Source organism: Brienomyrus brachyistius, chromosome 22, assembly GCF_023856365.1.
Source record: "Brienomyrus brachyistius isolate T26 chromosome 22, BBRACH_0.4, whole genome shotgun sequence".
NCBI classification, from domain to species: domain Eukaryota; kingdom Metazoa; phylum Chordata; class Actinopteri; order Osteoglossiformes; family Mormyridae; genus Brienomyrus; species Brienomyrus brachyistius.
Genome location: NC_064554.1, coordinates 2,789,949 through 2,817,207, shown reverse-complemented (window position 1 = coordinate 2,817,207; position 27,259 = coordinate 2,789,949). Strand labels below are relative to the sequence as shown.

The window sequence follows — 27,259 nt, the reverse complement described above, 5'->3', positions numbered from 1 at the left end:
CATGATCTTCAAGTGGGAACTGGTTGGTTTCAAAATCACTAGCTGCTATTGCAGAGCTTCTATCTATTTTACCGATATTTTATAGACATCACTTTTCCCTTTGTATTTTCGAGCATTTAAACATCTCAGTCAGTGGTAACCAACTTCTCGTCATCCCAGCAACCGGAATCATTGCCTATTAATTACTTCTCCTTAAAAAGTACATTTGTCTCCAAATAGATCATTGACTCATATGCAGCTGCTGAATGAGACAACGACCCTGTAAGTGCCGAAACGGGAGGTAACCTGCGATCATTCTTTTATTAGACAAAAACAAACCCAGCAGCCAGGGTGTCGATCCTATAGCAGAATAATTGGTCGATGTAATTAGGGCTCAGTTCGAGATTGTAAAATAATTATTGGGAAGCTTTTCACAGTGTAATATTTCTCATTACCCAAGTACATGTACAGTAGCTGAACAAAAAAATATTATGTCTGCGATTTGAATGACGTTGTAATGTATCACAACACACCCATATAAAGCGCCTTAGGGCGAATCTGTTGTAGAAGGCACTGTATTAAAATAAATTGAATTGAATGTAAACGGCGGGATTCGTTCATCGCATGTGCACAGGAGAGAGATAAGTTGCATTAGGTATTCGAATCATGCTGCCGGATCACGTAATTAAGAAAGGTAGGTGGTAGGCTTCATTAAAGATTAGGATCTAGTATCAAATGATGAATTAAAATTCAAGTAATGGAAGTAACATATATAATTACTTAATAATACTAATACTAATTAATGTAAAGTACCTTTTTGAACTTGGATTCTCTTGTATGGTTAGTTCTGGATAACATATATTGGTCGACCCATTCCTGCTGACCGGCGCCCTACTCGAGAAAGGCTGATCATTGATCAAAGGCGTTTCAGATTAGCTATGTCTGGTAGAGCTGTAATGGGGCCTTAAAAGTTAGGCCCGACAAGGTCTGAGCCCGTGTAAAATGATCGAAATTAAGCCCGAACCCATCGGATCCCGTTGGTGTTCAGGCAAAGATCTTCAGCTCTACACCTGACTGCTCATTTATCGCGCAAGCCCAGGCCGAGCCAGTGTAAAATGATATAAATTAAGCCCGAACCCATTGGGTCACTTCGGGTTCTGTCGGGTTCGGGCAAAGATCTTCAGCTGTAATGTCTGGTTATTTTTCGCTGAAGCCGTCTATGCAATAGACATAAGCAGTTAGCTTTAAAATAGTTCACTGCAGTTTTGTTTCCTTCCCCAAGATAGCTACATGAACGTTATCTTACTGCCAGACCGAAGATCCTATTTTCCATAAATCCTAGCTGCTTGTCCTATGTACGTTTCCCAAAAAGTTCCTGTCACAAATTGCATAGTTGGAACCGTTCGGTTGCAGGGTTCCAACTATCTAAATTGCTAACATTGCTAGCAGGTACGCTTTTGGGAAACGTACCCCCTGGATTGCAGGGAGTGTTCTATTATATCTGATTATACTGGGCAAATTCTAGAAAGTGGATTTAGCGAGCAGTCCCGATTAAAAGCGTGAACCTGGGCGGTGATTTCTTGTTTAGCTGGGTAGTTTTTTGGATTTAAGGTAGTCTGGGTTAAATTGACTTAATCATCGTTCAGTTATATTTAGCTCAGACTGCTTAAATCCGTCCCGGCTAAGTAAGAAATCCTGCTTCGTGGAACATCACCCAGATCACTTTCCGTTCCAGAAACCGAGAGTAATTTGAGCGTCAGTCAATCAACCGTGACAAGTAAAGCTCGGAATTAAACCTACTCAATAGGGGTTTAGCTGACAACTGCGTCAGGGGACTTCGGAAGTTTTATTTGGCGTGTCAATTTTTTCAAGAGACGGTTAGAAAAGAAGCGGAAATTCATTAATTCCTTGGTGAATGTCTTCGCGAACTATACCGTTTCTCATCCCCGTCCATGATTTATTCAATAATGTTCTCCCGGGATCAGTAACATTTTTTCAGCTTAACATTTCTAAACGTAACACCGTTGAGTTGCATTCTCATCTTTACAAACATTATGTATTGCCCACTCTTCGGCTACTGGAAGCCTCTTATATAAAACAGGAGAATCCGAAGAAATTGCCAAAACAATGGTATGTTGGTATCCTTAGCACTCAAAAAGTTACTGCATATTTTTGTCGTTATCTGGCTAAGAAAGAAATCCTCCTTTGAGAAACAGGCCCCAGTTCTAGTCAGGTTCATTGTTAGTCACTGTTAGCAACATCAGCTGATAACAACACATCATGCACATAACAACAGCGGAACGGCATGTCTACGGTATATAACTACAGCTGTCAGTCCTATTGATGAAGGGTGCAACCATCTTGAGGAGATTCTTCTTGCAGAGGTTCTTTCAAATTTCCAAGTCGGTCCAGGGGCAGTCTAGTTGAAAGTTCCGACTAGGAACTCAGAAATTCTGACTTGCGAATTCAAATGGAATTGTTTACTATTATCATGTCCAAGAAAAATGGCCAATTAAGCTCTCTCCATGACTCAAGGATTTATAGTGAATGCACATTGTACAAGAAATTTACACAGGATACATAACTTCCATAGTCATAGCATAAGTTGAGAGTCCCATTCTGCTGTACCACTCAACCAGAGGAAGAACAACTCCTCCACACCTTGCAGACGTCGGAGATGACATAGTTCTCATGGACATAATTACAAATAACCATTTTTCTTAGTAATCATTCACAGTGACCACAGTAAATGAAATAAAGGCAATTTTATTAGTTTCATTTATGTGCTTTTTATTACCTGCATATAAAATGACATATACACATTTTCTTGGCCATTTCACAGAAATTAAGAATCTTTTCTTTTGACAATCACAAAATTCACTTTAACTATTAAAGTAGTTAAGTTTATAAACTAGTTGTTCTTTTTAAAAGACTAATATGTTCCCTCTGAAGATAACATTTACTGTATTGTTGTCTTTTTCTGTACAATAAATCCATAATCGGCATATGTAGAGGATAATTGTTCCATTTCCAACTGATTAAAGCGCCGAGCAGTACACTCTTGGCATCTACTTCCATGATGAATCCTTTTTTCATTCATCTGCTAATGATGGCTTTTGTTGTTCTGCAAAACTGCACTTCAGTTAGCATTAACATGCACTTGAGAAAATTCAACCCCTGACATCGTGATCATTGTTACCGGAACCCAAAAATTGTGTTTACGTTGTTCAAGTCTGATTCAAGTCGGAGTAAGGGCTGAACCCTACCTTGTTTTCTAGAATACCCCTTAGGCAACTAAAAGCTTGACAGCCTGTCTAATTAAATTGACTATACAGGGCTTGTGCAGCATTGTACATATATGTATGTATATAACCATATGTTACCATGCATTAGGCATGATATTTGGGGTTAGGGTTAGGGTACAATGAAGCGAGTTTTACGTACCCAGAGTTAACACTCTAGATTCTACATTGCTAGAGATCAAGGGTTTGTATCACAAAGCTGGTTTAACAAAGTCAGGGTTAGAAGATAACTTTCAGCTAAATATAACAAATACAATATGTGGTAAATGATATCACTATGCTAACTGTCAACAATCTAGTATTTAGTATGGGGTGAGTAATGAGGAGAGGTGGGGGTAACAAAGAATATGGTGATTCAATAGAGTGTTGAGCATGGGGTAGGGATTAATAAGTATGTACATACTTCCTCCTACTCCATTTCGGAATTGACGATTTATTTATTTTTTTCCTTTTATGTTATTAAGATTTTGTCAAAATGTACCTATATAGGCAGGTATGTATGTATATACGTATGTGTATATATTGGTTGACGTTATGTAGTGCTAAATAATATTCCATAGTTGTTGTATAGGTTTGAAATAAAAGGTCATCTATGTTGAACCAAGTTTTCTTACTGAAACTGAGGCCCGATCCCAATGTGCCTCGTAAGGCCTAAGCCCTGAATCTAATCCCTAATTCCCAAGTCTGTGCAATAATCAGCCAATCATTTAAGCATGGATTGCAACAGGGCTACATATTTCAATGCGGTGTAAGAGAGAATTTTTATAGAAAAATATGAAGAATTCAAAAGCAAAATAATGGCATAGACAACACTGCGGCTGCCACCAAAGCTAGAAAGGCATGCTGGCAGCAGATTACTGACAGTGTAAATGCATACATACAGTTTAATTGTCATTAAGAAAATAACATTTATTTTATGAATTTCCAAATATGCATTTTGTGGTTTCCATAATTATTCTTAGTCTTTTTATTCATATTCATAATCCCTTTATATCATTCCGTATTAAATAAAATTGCCCCTCAAAACCAATTCAGTATTCCTTTATCCATCTCACTCACACACACATACACACACACACACACACACAAATATCAGTATCTGGGTAAAATGTCGGTTTGGAAAGAAAATCAGTGGTTGAGTCCATCCCAACAATTTTATCAAAGAGCGGCTTTTATATAGCTAGTTTTTTTGGTGAGAGGGCAGTACATGTATATGCTTTTGGTGAAAGGGTGGTACTTGTTTTAAGTTGAAAGCCTGCCCTTAAACCTTGTCTGATTTAAGGTACCACAGTTATAATGGACTGTTGGTGTGTGACAGTAACTGACCTTCAGTTATCGCCTTTGTCGGATGTGGGCTTAGACTACACACAAAGACATAACAGAAAAGAATTATCATGTGGTTTGCAGTTCCGCCTTGTATTCTACATTTCCGACACAGTTAAAAAAACAGGGCTATTATTTTTTTAACTAGCCTACTAGATAAAATAGACTAATATCAGTGTATATAAAGTTGGCCATAATAGTGATAGGCTGTTAAAAAGTTTGGCACCTTCAAGTGTAGCAACATGATAGCCTGGAATCTGATACTCAAATTCAGATCATGTATTTCTTTGACAATCCACATCACGTGTTCTGCTTTTTGAATGATGGGAATGAATCCATATGAAAGAGTTATTTCCCCAGGGTTTTGGTTTGTTATTCTCTCTCTAAGCTTGAGCAACAAAGAAGGCAGCTCTCTGCCAACAACTGGCAACTATGACATCGTATCTCTTTAGTGTCAGTATTTGCTTGTGGGCGACCTGTAATTACGGCTGTGGAAATGAGCTCCATGATCCAAATTAGCTTAGCCCCCAGGGCCTTCAGGCTGTTTTGCAGAATCTAGTTTGTGCTGAATGATGGAGAATGTAAAAGACAGACAGCAGTCTGTGAAAATGCACAAGAATGCCAAGGGGTTCTCAGTCCATGTGTTACCCAGTGTTTGGGTGTTGAACCAATTCAGTCAGTGAAGGTCAAATGTCTAAAGGTGTAATTCAATGAATTTGGCGTAGTGATGTTCAAGACATTAAAGTCCTCCTTCAAGTCTGGCTGTTTAACCTCTGTTTATGATTTTTGCTCAGGTGTATGAGGTATACGTAAAATTGTGCCCTTTTTATTGTGTTTTGGTTTTGCGTAAATCTTTTGCATTTCTGGAGGTTTTTTTTGCTGGTAGTCAGGGGAACCTTAAAGGGGGGAATATTAGGATAATTCCAAGGGCTCCCGAATGACAGATAATAATTGAATTGATCTGAGTTGGCAGCCCAATATGATATGCTTCCATGAGGCCTCAAATCTCTAGCGGTACCCCTGCTAGTAGTGGTTGTGATGTGATGATAATTTGTCATGTCGCAACTGTATCCACGATAAGCTTTTCAGAATTATTGCAAGAATCGTGATACAGCATTACTCAACACAATTATTATAATGACAGAACAAACCAGTAAGCGCCTGTCACACGATGCCTGCATGTTCGGAGGCTGCAACAGTGCTACAACAAAGACAGTCCGATTTGAAACAAAGCAATTTCAGCCTGCTTAACGTTTCAGCGTTGTTCGTATCTCACTTCTCTGTCTCAGTGCTAAGTAACGCAGCAATAGGGTAATAATACTGCAAAGCCATATTTGTTTTATGTGCATTTGTGCTGTTATGACAATAAATGACAGCACATTTGAACTTTTATCTGGTGAATATGTACCTTATTCAGTCTATAAAGGCTTAAATGTGAAGTAATGTCATGTCATGACAGCACATAATTATGCATTTGCCCCATTACAATAAAAAACTGCCACACATATCATTTTATGTTGAATGTGTACTTGTGTAAAAGTTTTGTCAATCCCTGATTATAATGCAATATGCAATATTTCTTTAAAGAATGGAATTGCTACTTAAGTGGTTAGATAGTTAATTAACATTACTACATACATTCCAATTTGGTTAGTTTGTGAAGAAACAAAAACATCATAATATATATCTTGGATTGTGATTTTAACCAAAAATATTGTGATATGACACTTTGCTTATATCCCCCACCCATACATGACTGTACAGGTCTTGCCTCTGTATGTTACATAATTCCATGTGGGCAAGACATGTTACTCAAACCAAGTCAAATGTTCTAGTTGTTTGTGTAATAGTATTAGTTGTAATAGTTGAATTGGGTCATGGCAATAACATTTGGTATCATTAGTTTGGGGGCAGGATGTGACCAGTTCAAGTTTTAGCAGGAATGGTCAAGTTCCAAGATTTCAGTCGAGGTACAAGTCGAAAAAATTCAACAGACGCGTTCGATGCCCGAGTTGGTCGAGTTAAGAGGCGTTCGAGTTCCAAGGTTCTAGTGTACAAGTAATTTGCTAATAAAAGAACAGTTTCAATTATATAATATTTTTTCAAAATCTTCTAAACAGAAGGGGAAATTACATATATTTTTTTTGTTAAATAGGATCTATTCTTAATTCCAAGTAAGGTTGCAATGATATGAAAAATTCACGGTATGATGATTGTATCCCAATATCACTGTTTTCGTTATATCACAGTTTCAGCACCATGTGCAATTCAATAAATATATAACACAAACATATGTGGGCTGTCACAGTTAACACGTACAATTATTTTACAATCATAATACATCACTATTTTTTCGATTTCTTTAACAAATGCAGTATTTTGATGCCCAAAGGGGAAAGTAGTATGAGCAAAGATTTTTATTAGAGACCTTTTAGTTTTTCATTCTGGTTTTAAACTAGATCTTCAATCATGACTGTCATGCCCGGCTCGTACGATCCTCATGTGTGCCACACCCCCCTGATTATCCACGTGTGCTTCCCTAACAATGCCCAGCTGTATCCTGTTGTTTTGCCCTGTCTTTGTTCTATATCAGTCCACGTCTTGCCCTGCCTTTGATCCGTCATTGATGTTAGTTAATGTTAGACGATGTCCCATTCTGCCCGTAGCCATCTTCCCCTTAATAAATCCCCAGTTTTCCTCACCTTTAGCCTCCCTGCCTCGTCCTTCCCTGCCTCCTTCCTGCCAGCCTGTCCATCCACACCCGCGAACTTTGACAATGACGGTCCACAGAATCCCAGAATTAACAGCTAAAATAAAAATATTCATTTAGCAAGTCGCATGGAAGCTGATGGAGGGAACAAGCGAAGAAATATTATTACTTAGTTCATTTCATTTTATGAAATTCCCATATGGCTCAGAGGATAAATCGTAATTTTGAACAGTAGTCTTATTTTATCCTCTGGTTTACCCCCACATTCCAAAACCATGCTATGATTAATTGGAGTTACTAAATTACCCATAGATGTGCATTCGTGAGTGAATGGTATGTGAGTGTATCCTGTGTCCCATCCTGGGTTGTTCCCTGCCTTGCACCCATAGCCTCTAGGATAGGAGCAGGGAAACAAACTGGGACCACAAGGGGTCCAAACAGGAAGACGAGCACTGGGAAGGGCACAGGCAACAGGAGGATAGACGTTAATGACCAGACTGGGGAACACAAGACTGGGAAGCACCTCTATATGGGACTAATGAGGGATCCAACAAGAGGCAGCTGGGAGTGATTTGCATATGAGGATTAGGAATAGGTATGTAACGATGAATCGCGAGTTGGTTAAAAATCGATCTAAATGTATGACGAAAATGAATCACTACTTTAGGAGTATGTCAAGGTACTTTGCTTAACAGAAAAACTAGGGTAATATTACATTTGATTTCATGACGTCAGTTCGACGTCTGATGTCACTGCGTATTCACGTTGTACGTCAGTTTTTGGTTTAGAACGAACACGAGATGGCAAGTGAATTTGAAACTGAGGATACACTCCCCCTCCCCCCCCCCCACCCACCCGATCTTAAATCGGCGGTATGGCAGCATTTTAGCTTTCTGGTAATCACAAACAAAAACGGCGAGAAAAGCACAGACAAGACAAAAACTGTGTGCAAACATTGTAAAAGGCTGATAACATACACAAATAGCACAACAAATTTGCTTCAGCATGTCCACCGGCACCACAGTGAGCTCAATTCACCACCGCCAGAGCGAAGATTATTAAAAGGGCAAATCATGCTAAAAAGCTGCACATGCAAGCCTTAGTTTATTTGGTCATGCTTTGTATTAAGTGCACCTTCATAATGCATTCATTATACATTTATAGAACATTCAGTGCACTTTCATAATACATTCATAGAATATTCATAAACAGCATGCAAGTACACTTTAACATCCTAAAATCCCTTAACAGTTTTAATATATACTGAACAAAAATATAAACGCAACACTCTTGTTTCTGCTCCCATTTTTCATGAGATGGACTTAAAGACCTACAATTCATTCCAGATACACAATATTACCATTTCTCTCAAACATTTCTCACAAATCAGTCTAAATGTGTGATAGTGAGCACTTCTGCTTTGCTGAGATAATCCATCCCACCTCACAGGTGTGCCACATCAAGATGCTGATCTGACATCATGGGTAGTGCACAGGTGTACCTTATACTGCCCACAATAAAAGGCCACCCTGGAATGTGCAGTTTTTTGCTTTATTGGGGGTCTGGGGACTCAGAACCGGTCAGTATCTGGTGTGACCACCATTTGCCTCATACAATGCAACACATCTTCTTCGCATAGAGTTTATCAGATTGTCAATTGTGGCCTGTGGAATGTTGGTCCACTCCTCTTCAATGGCTGTGCGAAGTTGTTGGATATTAGTGGGAACTGGTACACGCTGTCGTATACGCCGGTCAAGCACATCCCAAACATGCTCAACGGGTGACATGTCCGGTGAGTATGCTGGCCATGCAAGAACTGGGACATTTTCAGCTTCCAAGAACTGTGTACAGATCCTTGCAACATGGGGCCGTGCATCATCTGTCTGAGTGGCTGGTCTCAGACGATCTTGGAGGTGAACCTGCTGGATGTGGAGGTCCTGGGCTGGTGTGGTTACACGTGGTCTGCGGTTGTGAGGCCGGTTGGATGTACTGCCATATTCTCTGAAACGCCTTTGGAGACGGCTTATGGTTGAGAAATGAACATTCAATGCACGAGCAACAGATCTGGTTGACATTCCTGCTGTCAGCATGCCAATTGCACGCTCCCTCAATGCTTGTGGCATCTGTGGCATTTTGCTGTGAGACAAAACTGCACATTCCAGGGTGGCCTTTTATTGTGGGCAGTATAAGGTACACCTGTGCACTACCCATGATGTCAGATCAGCATCTTGATGTGGCACACCTGTGAGGTGGGATGGATTATCTCAGCAAAGCAGAAGTGCTCACTATCACACATTTAGACTGATTTGTGAGAAATGTTTGAGAGAAATGGTAATATTGTGTATCTGGAATGAATTGTAGATCTTTAAGTCCATCTCATGAAAAATGGGAGCAAAAACAAAAGTGTTGCGTTTATATTTTTGTTCAGTGTATGTTAATAATAAACATTACATGATTATACATTATTATTATATAATGTTTGTTATTAATGTATATTACAGCTGTTAAGGGATGTTATGATGTAAAGGTATACATGCATGATTTTTATGAATGATTTCTGAATACTTAATGAATACATTATGAAGGTGTACTGAATGTTTTATGAATGCAGTATAAAAGCATTATGAAGGTGCAGTTAATGTAAAGCATCACCGTTTATTTGAATATTTTTTTTTATTTTGATTTGGATTTTTTTTTACAGATTTTTTTTCTGTTTAGAAAGATAAATAAAGGAATACTTTTGAATAAATTTGTCTGCAGCTCATTCTGTTAAAAAATCATGAGAAAATCTAATCGCGAGTTGAGTGTATTGTTACATCCCTAATTAGGAATGAGACGCAAGACAAGAGGGATAAACAAGTACCAGGCGAGGCTTGTTAGGACCATGACAGGGAGGAGACGGGCAGGGGTATGAGACATTTCAGAAATAGGTTTTAGATTTAAATAGGTTTTTGTCCATAAGCATTCACCTTCTGTTTTGAGAGCAATGTCATAAACTAAAAAAATTGTCTGTTGGTAGAAATAGTGGATCACAAATATTTTATGTCATAGCTGCTGTATTTGATCTATGCATAATTGAAATAAGCATAATTGATGTTTATCTTCATTTATTGTCATGTGATGCCAGGTAGAAGCTGTCCCTAAAACAGGTGATGTGAGTTGTGATGCACTGATACAGTAGATAGAGATGCACCAACTGCCATTTTCTTGGCCAATTCCGATTTCTGATTTTTGGCAGGTGTGACCAGCCGATACTGATTTTTACCAATTCTGATTTTATTTTTAAGAACTATAATTGACAGCAAATCAACTTTTCTTCAATGCAAAATTTAATTTTCATAATAAAAGAAATTGTTAAACTTTACAATATCCCCAAACTACAATTTGCTATAGTTATAGGTTATAGTGGGGCGGCATGGTGGTGCAGTGGTTAGCACTGTTACCTCACATCTCTGGGACCCGGGTTTGAGTCTCCGCCTGGGTTACATGTGTGTGGAGTTTGCATGTTCTCCCCTTGTCGTCGTGGGGTTTCCTCTGAGTACTCCGGTTTCCTCCCACAGTCCAAAAACATGCTGAGGCTAATTGGAGTTGCTAAATTGCCCGCAGGTGTGCATGTGTGAGTGAATGGTGTGTGAGTGTGTCCTGCAATGGGCTGGCCCCCCATCCTGGGTTGTTCCCTGCCTTGTGCCCATTGCTTCCGGGATAGGCTCCGGACCCCCCGCGACCCAGTAGAATAAGTGGTTTGGAAGATGGATGGATAGGTTATAGTTACAGTTATAGGATCTCTTCTCACTTAAAGAAATCTTAAAATAAAGTGCCCTGTGACTGGAAAGAGGTAGAAATAACAATTAACTCAAAATGAGCTGCTCTACACCCAGCTTCTGACATAAAGTTAAAACTGTTGCACAGTGCAAAAGATTTAACCAAGAAACCAGACAGCTTGCCTAGATTAGGGATACCAGGGCCTCACCCTGGAGGCAAACTTTGGGGGGTGGAACTTGTCTGCGAATACCTGGTGGTTGGCCCTTCATTCATGGGGCCTGGTCTTGCATGGCCCAAATGAGCCACATGGGACTTCAACGACAGGAGGAGTCATAATGATCCAGCAGTCAAAGGCAGAGGCCTTAGCGAACTGATCCCTGATTACCAAAACTGGCTGTAAAGACCCTGAGTCCATTTTGGTTCCCTTGTTCTGTCCCAGTGCAGTCTTTCCAATTCTCTAGGTTTTATTGATGGTTCATGATTGTCCTGCCCTGTTCTTGTGTCTTGTTTCCTGTTGTTCCCTCTTGTGCCCTCTCTTGGCAGTAACTCTTGTGCCCAGAGTGCATACATTAGGAGGGGATACTGTCAGGATCCTGCCCTGTTGTTGCCCTGCCTGGCCAGCAGGTGTTGCTGGTCATCATTTTCCTAGTGTTTGAGTCTTCTGGGATTTGTGAATTGACCCACACCTGCTTCTTATTGCCTGTAGTCTTTAGTTTTTGTTTGATTGTTATTGGCCCGGACTTGTCCCTTGTCTTACCCTCATTATCTGTGAATATATGTGCCTGCCCTTGCCCTTGTTCCTTAGTTGTTCATTTTGTGTTTGTAGCTGTTCTTGCCCCATGTTTGCTGCTGTTCTGCATTGGTAGTTCCTGTGTTGTTCCATTCTTATTCTTGTGTTCCACCCTGCCTTGGTTTTTGTCATTTACCTGCTTTGTTTTTAATTCCTTGTGGTCCTTCTGTTTCTTGATATTTTTTAGCTTATTAGTCCCTTTTTGTAAGCCACAACATGGATTGTCCATCCTTCCATATTCCCATTTATAACAGAATGACTCCTGGATAACACATGCAAGGCTCCAGCTAACATGCCTCTCCAAGATGTGTTTTGAAGTCCACTGGGAACATGAAAGATGTTACTCCTTGGGTTCACAGACTCATGAACAGGGTATGGTGTTCTCCAGTTTCCAGCCCAGCAGAGAAGCCTACATCTCCTGTGTCTGGCCTAGCAGCGGAGGCCACTGTCTCACCAGAGTCCCGAGTCCCAGGCCAAGAGGAGGCTGCATTGCCTGTCCCTTGCCCAGAGGAGGCTGACGTGCCTCCTATACTTTTCATGAGTGCCACATCAGGTTCCAGGGCCAAGAAAAAGAAGCGTAAGAAGCAGACCGCTCCTACTCACCTATGTGTTCAGCTCCCTGCCCAGATCGGCACCTGACCCAGGGGGTGCCAGTCACCCCAAGCCTCCAGAGCCTAGACCAGAAGGTGCCACTCAGCCCAAGTCTTTAGCGACCAGCCCAGAGGGGGGCACGTAGCCTGAGCCTCGAGAGCCCGACCCAGAGGGGGGCACTCAGCCCCAGTCCCCTTTGCCCAGCCCAAAGGGGGCCACCTACACCGAACCTCCAGAGCCTGTCATTGAAGGGGCTGCCCCAACCAAGTCTTTGGCACCCAGCCCAGAGGAGGCTGCCCTGCTCAAGTCTTCGGTGCTTGGCCCAGAGGAGGGTGCACAGCCCAAGCCTCCAGAGCCTGACCCAGAGGAGGGTGCACAGCCCAAGCCTCCAGAGCCTGACCCAGAGGAGGGTGCACAGCCCGAGCCTCCAGAGCCTGACCCAGAGGAGGGTGCACAGCCCGAGCCTCTAGAGCCTGACCCAGAGGAGGGTGCACAGCCCGAGCCTCCAGAGCCTGACCCAGAGGAGGGTGCACAGCCCGAGCCTCCAGAGCCTGACCCAGAGGAGGGTGCACATCCCGAGCCTCCAGAGCCTGACCCAGAGGAGGGTGCACATCCCGAGCCTCCAGAGCCTGGCCTAGAGGGGGCCGCCCAAGCCTCCAGTGCCATCCCAGAGGGGGCCACCCAGCCTGAGCCTCCAGAGCCGAGCCCAGAAGGGGCAATTAGCCCGAGTCTCCAGAGTCCTGACCAGAGGGGGCTGCTGAGCTTGAGTCTTCAGCGCCCGGCCCAGAGGAGGCCACGCAACCTGAGCCTCCAGAGCCTGGCCTAGAAGGGGCTGCTTCACCCAAGTCTTCAGCGCCTGGCCCAGAGGGGGCCACCCAGCCCCCAAGAGTCTGGCCTAGAAGATAGTGCTTAGCCCAAGCCTCCAGAGCCAGGCCCAGAGGGGGGTACTGACCAGAGGGGGCCGCTGAGCTTGAGTCTTCAGCGCCCGGTTGAGAGGAGGCTGCCCAACCCGAAGCCTCCAAAGCCCGGCCCAGAGAAGGCCGTCTGTGTCACACCCCCCAGTCTATCAGACCTCCTGTCTGTGGTCTTACCCTAAACCTCCCAAATTCATTTTCCCTCATTTCGCCTCCTGGTGCTGTTCCTTTTGGTCCTCCATTCGTGAACCCCTATGCTCAGGCAGGTCCCTGTATCATTTTGCAGGTCCTGTTCCTCCTCGTGTGTTACGTCCTATCCCTAGTCTGTGTGTCTCATATTTCCTGTTCCTGTCCCCTGTGGTGTTCCCCATTCTGTATTCCCCATTCTCTTGACCCTGACCCAGCTCCTGTTTCACCTGTCTCTCTTGTTTTTTTTTTTAGGTTAATGAAATCCCTTTTTGTGAGCCACAGTGTGGACCATTTGTCCTTCTACAATGCCTGTCTGTACCAAAGCGAGGAATGTGTGGGAGAAGTTCGATGAGGCTATGGAAAATGACTTTCAGTCAGTCTTGCAGAGATTCTGGAAAACCATCAGGGGGAAACAGGCTTTGTCCATATTCTTTACAGTAGGGATGGAGTGCTCTTGATTTCAACTGGGAATATAGTCGAGTGGTGGATGGAGTACTTTGAGGACCTCCTGAATCCCACTGACACACCTTCTTCCTTGGATGAAGTACAGTCAGAGGACTCAGAAAAGGACTTGGATATCACTAGGGCTGAAGTCACTGAGGTAGTCAAAAAACTGTTCAGTGGTAAGGCTCCTGGGGTGAATGATTCACCCTCGTTTCCTGAAGTCTTGATGTTGTTAGGATGTCTTAGCTGACATGTCTCTTCAACATTAAGTTGAAGTCAGAGACAATGCCTCTGGATTGGCAGACTGAAGTGGTAGTCCGAGTCTTTAAGAAAGGGAACCAGAGGGTATTCTTCAGGGGGATCATATTCCTCAGCCTTCCTGGGAATGTCTATGTCAGGGTACTGGAGATTAGGGTCTGTCCTTTGGTCAAACCTTGGATCCAGGAGGATCAATGTGGATTCTATTCTGACCATAGAACACAGGATCAACTCTTTACCTTCACAAGAGCCCATACTGGAGGGTTGTTGTGAGTTTGCCCATCCTGTCTATATGTGTTTTGTGAACTTGAAAAAGGCATGTGATCATGTCCCTTTGGCTTGTACTTCAGGAATATGGGGTGCTGGCCCATTGCTACAGGCTATTAGATCCCTGTAGAACTATAGCACAAGCTTGTTTTACATTGACAGCATTAAGTCAGATTCGTCCCTGGTGGATGTTTGACTTTGCTAGGGCGGTCCTTAGTCGCCAATTTTGTTCATAATTTTTATGGACAGAATTTCTAGTGGCAGCCAAGTGGTGGAAGATGTCTGTTGACCTCAGGAACATATCTTTGCAGATGATGTAGTCCTGTTGACTTCATTGAGGTGTGACCTCTGGCATGCAGAGGGTTTGCAGCCAAGTATATAGCACCTGGGATAAAGATCAACACCTCCAAATCTGAGGCCATAATTCTCAATCGGAAAAGGATGGATTGCCACCCCCCCCCCCCAGGTTGGGGATGAGTTACTGCCTCAAGCAGGAGGAGTTCAAGTATCTTGGGGTCTTGTTCACAAGTGAGTAAAAGAATAGAATAGGAGATTGACTGGTGGATCAGTGCAGTGTCTGCTGTTATGTGGACATTGTACTGCTTGATGAAGAGAGAGCTGAGCTGAAAGGTGAAGCCAGTTGATTTACCAGTCAATATATGTTACTACCTTCAGCTATGCTGGTTCTGGGTAGTGACTGAAAAAATGAGATCACAGATACAAGCGGCAAAAATGAGCTTCCTTGGCAGGGTATCTTGACTCATCCTTTGAGATAAGGCGAGGAGCTTGGACACCCGGGAGGGTAGAGCCATTGCTCTTCAGCATTTTAAAGAGCTGGCTGCAGTGGTTCAGGCATCTAGGATAACTCCAGGATTTCTTGGAAAGTGCTCTGGGCATGTCCAACCAGAAGGAGACCCGAGGCAGACACAGGAGAGGTTGTAGTTTTCGGCTGACCTGGGAACACCTTAGTATTACCCCAGAAGAGCTGGAAGAGGTGGCTGGGAGTCTGGGAATCTCTGCTCAGACTGCTGCCCCTGTGACCTGGGCCCAGAAAAGCAGTACACAATGGATGGTTCTCAACAATAAATCCATCTTTTTTTCTAAATCAGAAATTGTGTGTGTGTAGCTGAATGAGCTTTTGGGATAATTTTGTTAACATTACTTGCACCCTCTATTTCCTCAGAAAATGTCAATATCTTTTGACTGTACTAGCTACCTAACCAGCTAAGCAAAGGATATTGTTTTTCTTTGCTGGAATTTGTTGCGCCTGCATATTGGTTATGGAAAATCACAGTAGATTGTCACAGCCTTAGGAATTAAAACGAATGAATGTGAATCGGGAACATTCAACGTAATGGATATTTCATGTGATTGTAACATATTATTAGCATATTTGTGTATGACATCATCATTTAAACCAGATATAGAACAGCACCAGAGGTATAACGCATATTTCAGATTTTTTTACATGGTATACTGTTGTACCGTTGCACCACTAATTCCATGTTTCTGTTCTGTGTGTTTGCATGCATATACTGTAAGTATGTTAAAGCCCTGAGCCAGAAGATAGTCCTTGAGAAGGTACAGCAAACACTAGTGTGTCACTATTCGTCGTCACATGTGTCCGGTTGGACATAACATCACCTTGTGTTTGCAGATGCAAAATGTGTTTCTGCACCCTCTCAAACCATGCCTCTGGGGGAAGGCTGCTATTTTGAGTTAAGACATACAGGCTGCAAGAAATTTTTTAAAAGAAGAGTTTTTTTTGTTTTTAGTACCTTTATGTGCAGTTTTTACTTCTGTATAGCAAACTCTTGATAGTTCTGAATTGCTTGGCATACTGTGCTGAGTGTTCCTGTGCTCGCTGAGATAGGCTCCAGGTTCACTTTGACCTGACACCGGATAAGCGGGTGGATGATTTAGTGCTTTTTAAAATAAGAACTTTATCACATCTGTAGACTAAGGTCACTCAAGTTTATCGTATCTGTAGATTGTCTTTTTTTTGCAAAAATATTTTGAAGTGCTTCTTTCTACTCATTTGTTGGCTTAATTGGGGAAAAGGCACTTTAGCAGCTGACATTTAGCAGCAAAGCACTTTTTTCTTTTTATATGTACTGTGAAATAGCACTTCTTTGTCTAATTTGACTACATTATGCTCTATTTTGCATAATTCATTTCAGAACACGACTGCAGGAGCTGAATCCGAATGCACCATATTGTTCATCTGGCTTTCTTGAATGCCTTGAGTCGTATTTTCTGCAGAAACCATGAGACTTGCTGGTGCTTCGGATCTGTTAGTGTGTTTCTTCAATACAGTTTGCAGAAATGACTCTTTGTTCTAGGTTTTTTTTAATAATGCAATAAAGCCTTGTCAAAGAAGGGAGGGCTTAATATCTAATTATTGCCAGCACCCGCCAGCTAGTCAGCAATTTACGTTTCAGCCTGCGTCCCCTGCTGCTGCTCGTATGGCTGGGGGGTGTTGGTTCTTTGCTAATACTGGAGCTATATTTGCTGTATGTTTTTCTGCAGAGAGTGAGCTGTGTGTAGCCTTGTTTGTATCTTATCATGGGGCACTCTTCACTTCCGGAATTCTGTTTTGTCTACATGCCAGCAATAAAAGCAGTCACTGAATCTGCAGCGATGGCGCAACAGTCCCCTGAGTGGGGTGACAGTTTATTGCTTCCCACATTAAAAGGAAATACCATGTGATCAACTAATGAGCAGCCTGAAGCTCTTTGCTTCAGGATGTGGGGTTTATCTATTTCTGGGTGCATGCATCAAGATTATTTTGCTGCTTTCTTCATAAGGGGACCTCTGTAGTTCAAGGGAGGAACTGCACAGGAACAAGAGACATTTTCGGTGTGGAAAGAATGCTTTGAGGTAGCTGGCATTGATTCCAAATGCAAATGGATTCCCAGTGTCTCACAATACTACTCACTGCCTTTTACATTGTTCTGTGATAGCAGTTTATAAACACCGATATCTGTCTTCTGTCTTTCCTCAAGAAACCCCAGTGTATTACATACACAAAATAGAGTACATTTTCTAATTTTCCAGAAATGTGAATGTATAAAGTGATGAGAAGTATATTTTAATTTTATTGTAACAGATTATTGTATACAAAACTGTACATATGGCACACAAGGACATTGTGGCATACGCTGTAATTCTCTCCCGTCAGTGGCGTAAGACAGGTCCTGTGGGCTACGCTTGTTGGCTGAAGGAAGCGATTGAGAGAACTGGGTTGCTTGTGCAGTGCAAAAGCTCCGCCCCTTCGTCTGTGCCTCACGGCCAACCCTCCCCCATCTTTTGCACAGCTCTGTTGACTTACTCTGTGTGCTCCTCCTCCCCCATTCCCCTTCCCACTCTGTCTCACGCTGCCCAGTCCTCACACCTTCCTGTCTCACTCCTGCTCACTCCCTCAGACACAGCATGCAGTTAGATTAACATACGGATTGAGGAATCTATTATCTCTGAAGTGGGAAAAAATGCGGAGCTCTTCACTGCTGTGTGTCTGCAGTGTATAATCCCTCTTGATTCTTGTAGCAGGGAAAACAACCATTTCCATTTTATAGTCCACCAAACAGGATACAGAATGTATAGGCAGGAAAAAGGAAGAGCTGTGGGAAAATACACAGTGTGTTGCTTGTGTATTTATTGTGCATGCTGGAGCAAGTCAAAATTGAGGCTCATTTGGCATAGTGCCTTTCACTGGAGTTTTGAAAGCTGTGCTGGCTTTGATGGCATGTTTGATGATGTAAACAACTGGCCTTCTGGATGCACAAGAACATGTTCAAATGATATTTATATATAATATACATTATATGTATCTTTTGTTTTTTGTGTGTGTCTGTTCAAAGGACCTCTATGGGTGACTTCTGGTACTGCAGAATCACAGGCAGACATTTTAGGTGCAGTATAGCTTGCTTCTGACTAGACACGAGCACAAAATGGCTGACTGGGGCGGGTCTTGAATAATGACCTGGTGTGAGGTTTTCCTTTTCTGTGTTTTAAGATTTAATTTTTGGCAAATTTGTGCGAATGTGATTTTTGCCCCTTTTTGACAAAACGTTGACAGAATTATTATAAATCTCGGCCAGGAGAGTGGATCACAGAGGCGTCATAATGCACATAGACTAGTCCAGAAGTTAGTTTTGTCACTGATTGGTCATTCAGATTCAAATATTATAGCTGGCATGAAAATCTGCTGCATGGAAGAATCATCAGGATTAAGTTATGCGCAGGCAGTGAAATGAAGTTGTGACCAAAAGGCTGCATGCAGGTTGCAATCCCAAGACTACTGCTGTACGCTAGAGAAACACATAATGCCTCGATTACTTAACGTTAACAAACAGGTTACGGTGTAAAACTTTAAGCTTTATGTGTTGTTTTTAATACACATTTGGTGTGACAAAGTATAGATGGTGTCACAAACTGAACAGGAGAAGTGAGTGTGCTACAGGAATTTATTGATCAGGAATGCAGAGGAAAGAGACTGAATGGCGCAGCTCACGTGGCATAATTTAAGGTGTAAGGACTGCTACTTAGAGTCGTGAGGAACAATAGCGCATAGCACTGTTCATGTCTCTTGGGGATTTCAGTAGTCTGGCATGTGCCATAGCGCTGCATTGGCTCCTCCCACTGTTTTTTCCCTACCCCTCCCCCCTGCCTTCCTGTACCCTAGAGCTTTGGTGCACTCACTCACCATATCCTAATACGCACCCCCCCTTCTCGTTTCCCTTTGTGCAGTGTTGTATTCTTTCACCTTTCGGTTCCTCTTCTCCATGAGCATTTTCACCAGTCTTCACAAAATTGTGGGGGCGGGAGGGGGCGGGGTGGACTCGCTGGCGTGATCTGTAGTATCTGAAGCGAGAGTGAAAATCATTTGTGAAATTAATATTGCACAATAATTTTCAGATTTTCTGAATAGTGAGACAGGAATTACCATGGTGCATAAGGTCTGGACACATTTATGTAACCGTGTGTGGAGACATGGCAAATATGCGCAATACTTCATCTCAGAAAGTCGCTTTTTAAAAATGCGATTATAATGTATAATTAAAAAATGGTTGGATGGCTTAGAGATATGCATATATACAAATCTATAGACATGGACACGTACTCACAGACTGTGCTCACAGACGTGCTGTTAACACTGAAGGCTGTGTGCTTGGTTGCATTGGGAGGAGTCTGTTAAGAGACTTGAAAACAGGAAGCACTATGTAGCTGAATAGAAGATTCGAACAGTCACACTGCCAAATCTGTTGAAGATCAAGTAAGATTTTACATTTTTCTGTGACTCAATACAATTTAATATTTGAGTTTAAATAATAATTATCCCATTTTTGAGAGGGGCTTGTCGTTTCATCGAGAATTTTCATATGCATGCGTTTTATAATTAGACTGAACTGATCTTTAAAATGGTACATATTTACGCTCTATTTATATTTTAAACAGATGTGCAAGCGATACGTATTGTGTAAAGTTTCGCGTTTTTCAGAACGTCGATCTGCTACGGGGATTTTGCCCCCCCTTTTGCTCCTCCCCTAGCCCCGCCCCCTTCCGCTTTACTGCTTGGTGCGGGAGCGAGAGAGAGTGTGAGTGTGACTGTTGGCTGTCTGAAACAGGAGTGCGCTCACAGACGGGGCCTGCTCGCGCTGTACTCCCGGTACGTGTGATTGTGCGGAGCTCCTCGTGTCACCCTCGGGTCATTGTCTACGCAGTCAACTGACTTGAGTAACAGACTGATTAACTGATCAAGTTACCGACCGAATAACCGACATAGCAGGCGCCTTAATGGCTGACTGAAAGCACAAATGCACAAACTCTAAACAGCTAATTTTGGCAAAACATTTCTGCAGCGTTTTGCGATTTAGCAACTGGATTATTCGCAGTTTTCGACTTTGGGAATCTAAAAGGAAAGGTAAGTTTTTTCAATTTTTTCCCTTTATTTTGTATGATCGATTACAATAATTTTTCTGCCAGATTATGTGTAAATGTTAATGATGTTTCTGTCAATTTGATTAGTTTAATGTTTCTGTGACTGTTTTAGTGTGCTTTTGACGACTTCTGTTGACTCATGTTTCGCTGTTTGTATCAGTATGCGGAGCGTTTATTGAAGGAAATAATTGAATCACTTTATAATATATATAGTTATAAGTTAAATGAGAGTTTAAGTGCTTCAGGCCTAGTGTTAGAAAGTTTTATATGGTTGATTTTCATTATTCATTTGTCACTAAGAATTTATTTTAAGTTGTGCTGTGATATTTGTGTTTCATCACTTGTATTTTTTATTTTGCCTCAAAGATTATTGTATGGGTATATGAAGCATTTGCAGAAGTTGCGGGAAGACAACCTGTTCAAACGTTATTGAAGTAAATGAATGGAAGTAGTTAGGAAAGTACATCGCAACCAGACATTAATGTCATTCTTGATTGTTTTATCTCATTTTCAGTCATTTGTGTCTGATATAATGTGTGACTTCACCCAGCTTTTTAGAAAGAAATGGTCATCTGGCCGGCCTGAATTTTACTTAGACATAACAAAAATTGCCAAGCAGAGATTATTTTTACTGTATAAGAAAAAGAAAGCATGCAGACATCAGAATGTACACCTGTAATTGTACTGTAGGAGAAAATCACACACTCAACATCAGTTTGTCTCAAAATCACTTAGTTTCAATTTCAGGTACAGCTGCTGTTTGGGGGAGCCTTCAATCAGATTTATTGCAGTTACAGCCATTTCTCTGTTGTTACCAACAAACAACTTTCTGTGCAGTTTTACTTATCACAGGTATTGTGCAGGTTCAACATAAATCTTATGTGAAGCAGGAATGGAGGAATGTTTGATGAATTTGATGAGATTGCACAGTGTCCCATGCTGTGTTATGACATTGGGCAGTTTGCTCCACTGTTGTTTTGTGGCACATCACAGAACACCAGCCTTTCATTTACATTTACTTTGCATTTGGGCTGTTTATTACATGCTTTTACAAGTGAGGCAAATGGCACATTACAGACACATGACTGTCAAGCAGCTTTATTGAGCTTCCAATCACTGCCCAATTATGCATGTGGTAGGAATCCTCGAATAATGCAGAATAAATTCCCACCAGATTTACCCACCTGATAAATTCGGTTCCCTCCCTTTTAAGCCTCACAACTGTTTGGTCAGTGTTCGGTTTTGCTGGAAATGCCTAAAACTGGAGACAGTTGAGTTCTGTAATTATTAACTTTAATGTATGATGTATGAAGCTGTAGAGGTATGAAACAAAAGATTTTGAGAAGGTATACACACTTGTATCTGTGAGAGGTATACATGTTCCTGTTTGTGAAGCCTGGTATTTAGGTGACGACTGAGGAAAAGTAGCGGAGAGGTTGAGGTGTTGCATAGCGGGGGGTGATTTGACCCCTAGGGCTGATTAATTCTTCTGCATAGAATCTATGACCTACGTACTACGCAGCTGCATACTCCAATGCAACCATACTTCTAAGGGCCTCTAGACAGCCCTAGCGGTGCCTGTGTGCATGGCAGAGGAGGTCAGTGGTGGTGCCATGGTGTGGGTTTGTCAGGCTGAAGCAAACTGCTTGTCTTGCTGAAACCTTCTATAGTAGGTTAACATGGTGAAAAAGAAACTGGTATTTATTCAGTGTAAATGGTGAGGGGATCTTGTCTCTCCTTGACCATTCTATCTCTTTGGTGGTACTTTACAACAGCACGTGACAGTGTCTGTATGTCAGATCTTAGGTGGATGGACACCAAGAAGTTAAGCTAAGACTTTTGGCAAAATTTATTGTTGCCCATAACAGACTAAACCTGCAGCATCAGCAATGGCAGGAAGCCCTGGTTCCAGGGTACCATCAATGCTCTCCACTTTATGTAATGGGCAGCAAGTGATCGGATGCTATATGAGGAAAGAATGAATCTTCTGTGGATGGGAAATGACAATATTGTAATATTTTAATATTGTAATAATGTTATTTTCTTTTTTTGTCAGGCCAAAAAGGTCACGTCCTAACGCTTAATTAGTTCATTTTGTAAGCTTGGCGACATTCTGTCATTTTGTGTGGACATCATTTGAATACCTGGATGAGCGAGGGAGGTCGGATTTCAGAAACTTGAAAATGTTGTCTCACGGGAGGCAAAGGCAGTTTTCTAGAAAAATGCTGAAATGTGTGCTTAGTTGTAGCAGCTGAGGATGTCTTATCTTTGTGGATCAGGTTTTGCTACTGTTTCATTTGTTATGCAAAAAGGTTAATCGCTATGGAACTCGAGCATCTCCAGAGTTGGTAATTTCCAGTGAAAGCAAACGGATAGGTGGTCTTTTGCGTTGGTGTGATATTTAGCACACTGAATATGTTACCAGAATGCGGAGTGTTCACATTCTTGTGTAGAAGCATTGAGGCACCCATGACATGGTACTCCAGTTAATCATGTCTATGAAGGCGTGCCAGGGGAGCTACCTTTGCAAGGTGCCTTTAGCATGCAGAGATGCATCCACTACCAAACCCCATTGTTGCTGTTGACTGGCGATGGCACGAGAGAGTTTTTGGGAGGTATTCAGTGGCATGCTGACTAGTTTATCACACGCATATTGACACCCTTCTCTGGCAGATATCTGTCAGGCAGATGTTGGAACTCGCACTTTTAGCTGCATTAATGTAAATGAATCCTAGGGTGAGCAGTGCATAAAATCTGCAGTGAAAATCGTTTCAGAAAACAACACTGTAGTACAGCCAAGGTTGTCGTCGATGAGGGTCATGATTACGCAGCTCAGTGCCCTGTACTACTGCCTGAAGGAATTCCAAACATTTTTAGGAAGTGGTAAAGATGGAGGGGCAACTGGCTGCATTATTTGTGTAGTGCTGCAGTGGCAGATATTTGTGGATTAATGTATATTTGTAAACACAGATGGCATTTCCGTGATACTTTAGATATAATTAGGTAATCAATCAAAATATTTCTGTCCTTATCTATTTTTTAGACATTTAAAGTTACATGCACATTATAAGCCAACTACTGAGGATAGTAATTCCCTTTTTTGGCAGTCCGTTAACTGTTGAGTACAAGAAACAGATGGATTATTAAGCCTTTATTTAATATCTTCTTAGTATTGTTTTTGGTTGGGTGGCTATTTAAAGAGTATAATAGTAACGCCACTGCTCATAATTTGACTGCAAGTCTGTATTCAATTTCAGAGTAATTAGATTTGTTTCAAATTGGTAGCTGATCTGTTGTGTCAGCTCTTGACCTCACAGAAATTTAGGTCACTGCTGGAATTACAGAACATTTTGAAGGTCAGTGCATTTGCCCAAGTACAGCAGTTGGGTATAATTTTAAGTTGCACTTGGAGTTATTGAAGTTTGATTTTCTTTATTAGGATCAATGAGCCTCATATTTTCATTGGTTGACTGCACAAAAAGACTGGATGTTTCAAATACTGGGAGATGTGAATGGGGGGTTTTTTAAATCAGTAATGGCAAGTGGAATAAATGAAATGATGTTTAAGCATCCATCCATCCATCCAAAATTGTTACTGTACTATAAAAGGTATTATACGGGAAGTCTATCCTGTTATTGATGAGTATATCTTGTACTGAAATCTGTTATATGAATTGAACGTTTCACCTTAGCTTATTTGTACAAAGTGGTTGCCTTAACCTAATCTAAAAGATGAGCAAGAACATAAGAAATTTAACGTATCTTCACATGTGTGGAATGTGGGATGGTGTGTAACTAGCCAGTGGAGACTAAGCGAAACGACCAAGGAGCATTTTGGAGAAGGCCACCACCTGGCGAATGCAGGAGAGTCCGTCCGTCCATCCATCCATTTTCCAAACCGCTTATCCTTCCGGGTTGCTGGGAGTCCGGAGCCTATCCTGGAAGCTATGGGCACGAGGCAGGGAACAACCCAGGATGGGGGGCCAGCCTATCACAGGGCTGCAGGAGAGTCTTTTGTTGTAAATGCGTATAAGACAGGGAGTGGCCCTTCTCTGAAGACGCTTGGTGACTGTCAGATAGTGCTCCCTTTTGCTGCAGCGTCATTAATAAAGAAGCAGAACCTCTCACCTGTGTAACACTTGTGTCTTTAACATTGACACCTCTTTTTGACACCATTAGAAAAACAGATTAATTTTTATTTGACAACTGTTTCTTTTTTGCGCCATAAAGACCCTGCTATTCTTTCCTCAGTAGAAACGTTTGGTAATGCTCGGTTGATCCTAATTAGTTACTTAATTGATTGCGAGGTTCCCTCCCTCTGGTTTCAGTGTCTCCCCCCCAGTCTGCTCAGCTCTGAGTGGTACAGTCCATACTCTGTAATTTTCCACTCTGTCTCCTTGACTGTTTGTCTGACTGTTGAGGTGGGGGAGGGGTGTGCAGCACTTTCTACTCGCATTGCAGGAATCGATTTGGACTCGGATGTTGAATGCTTACTGGAGACGGAAGAATTCTTATTGACTGTAAACATTTTGTGCGTAGAAGTGTACATCATTGCGATATACAGATGAAAGTGTTTTTAATGTAAGAGAATGAGTCTGTTCCTGTATGTGTGGATCATATTTCTAAGGCTGTGTTGCTTCATGTTTAGATTGTCTGATTCGACTTTGAAAATCAGGTGGAACAGCCAAGAGCATCGCTATGCCGCTTCACATTGCATCTTGCAGCTGGATTGCACAACTCGGGGCAGCGTTATAGGGGTTGTGAACAAAGGCAAGCATTAACATGTTAACAGTGCCTTTATCTCAAGCTGTTGAGGAGGGGGAGGTGATCTGAGGCCAGACTTTTTGCGCAACAGCACCATTGCAGCAGCCCTCTGACCTTGCAATACCCCCAGTAGCTGCAGCAGCACCAATGCAGCTGTCTGCAGGAATGTTTCTAGCACAGTTGCTTTCCAAGCATAATTCTTTGGATGGCTTTGAGGTGTGGTGTTTATGGTTAGATTTACTGGATGCACAAATATCAATAAAGTAGATGTTTGCAGTTTCATTAAGATATTTAAGGCGTATCTGTAATCTACAAAAGTATGCATGTATGTGCATATGTGTAGTTTCTGGTGAAATACTGTATTTTCTAATTAGGTTCCAGATCTTTCTGGGAAATCTGGGTCATACTGAAGTTCTACAATATTCACGACTCTGTATTAGGTCATGGAAAAGACCAGTGCCCAGAATATTTATCCCGTGCCATAACGTGTCAGTGGCTTAACAAGCCTAAACTGGTTCAAACTGGTTTCCGTTAACTTCCTGAGGCCAATCAGCCCAAACAAAGGCTCAGGATTTAAAGTGGAAGTCTTGGAAGTTTCCCTATCACATTGTGTTTCTAAAACAAGACCCCAAGTAAATGTCTCTGAGTGAACAAAGGACAAAAAAGAACAAGAGATGCTTTGGTGAGAACTTCCAGTGAAATGTTTCCACGGTTACAGCAACATGCTTTCCAGACTGTTGCAGTTGTTTTCTCATGTTTTCATGTTTACAAATAAATTCAGAGTCTGTTCACGTGCGTGCAGTGCCCTTTAAATTATTACAGGGTTCTAAAACGGTCAAATCAATGTACAGCAAGCTCACTAAACATGTATCACAGATAAGGGTTGCCAATACAACTTTACACATCAGAACATTTCTTTTTCCTTATAATACTCAGTTGTGTATATGGCGAGATTGACTTTGGTGTCAGTAAGTGTGAACTGCAGCTTGGCTGCTTCGTATTCTTGTCAATAGATTTAAAATTCTCCACCCCCATGATTCGTTCAGGTCTCACAGTGGTACATTCCGCGGTCAGCTGTAATTTTCCACTCTGTCTCCCTGTTCTTGTCTGATTGTAAGTGTGGGGGAGGGGTAAATGCATTGCACGTTTGCTTAAGTGTGTCAGCAGATTGTGAGTCTCTTGGGAGGTGTTGTAGTGGTGTTTTCTTTGTAATTGTGGCACGCTTGTTCCTATTGTAACTGATGTGTGATAATTGTGGCTGTAAAGGTGCCACATTCAGTTTGCTGATGTATTTCTTTTGTGACCATGTAAATGCACAGTTGTAGTCTGCTAAGGTGTTTCTGTATTTGTCTAACTTTTTTTTGTTACAAGTTTGGGTGTGTGCCTGTGGACCGTTCTTTTTGCACTAAAATCAGAGACCTTTTGTGCACCTCTCCCCTCCTTTAAGCTCTCTTTGGTACAGCCTGCATTCCACTCTGCTTTCCTCATGCTCTTTTTTTTGATCTTCAGCTGTTGTTCACTCTCACGCAGACAACAACAGTATTTGCTGCTGTTGTGCTTGACAAATATGAATAACGACCAAATGGAGATATTCTGAGGTTGATCACAGAAGCAGATAGAAATTCTTCACTGTCATTCTATGAGTAAAAAGGACGTATCAGATACTTATAGGGAGTCTACAGGTTCACAACTGTGAATGAAATGGGCAGAATATGTGTGTATTTTCTTCTGTAATTTTTTCTGAATCCAGTTTTTCGGTTCAAGGTTACTTTTATTGTTATCAGCAGCTTCATACATGTACAAAGTGATGAAACAACGTTTCTCCATGGCCCCGGTGCGACATATAGTAACATATAGTACACTTAACATCACAGCAGCAGGGTGTGCAAAGTGCAAACAGGCAGTAAATAAATCGTGCAGAAATGTGAACTTCGTATGATTTGTGCAGTTGCACAAGGCAGTTGGCAGGATTTTCCCCAACATAAGACACTACAAAGTGCAGTAACAGAATAAAAAACCAATGCAA

At 41.8% G+C, this 27,259-nt stretch overlaps 1 protein-coding gene across 9 annotated transcripts in view; it reads left to right on the top strand.

Moving 5' to 3' along the window:
- Positions 1 to 27,259, top strand: part of LOC125718284 (activating transcription factor 7-interacting protein 1-like) — a 46,554-nt gene that overhangs the window by 3,830 nt on the left and 15,465 nt on the right. For 2 of the 9 annotated variants that reach the window (XM_048992021.1, XM_048992020.1), the window contains exon 1: positions 19,835 to 20,452. The exons of 1 other annotated variant lie outside the window; for it this stretch is intronic. The gene's annotated coding sequence lies outside the window, so the exon portion shown is untranslated. Of the gene's footprint in view, positions 1 to 19,706; positions 19,805 to 19,834; positions 20,453 to 20,782; positions 26,404 to 27,259 lie in introns of those variants that run through there. 6 more of the 9 variants (XM_048992013.1, XM_048992014.1, XM_048992015.1 and 3 more) reach the window with 6 other exon arrangements.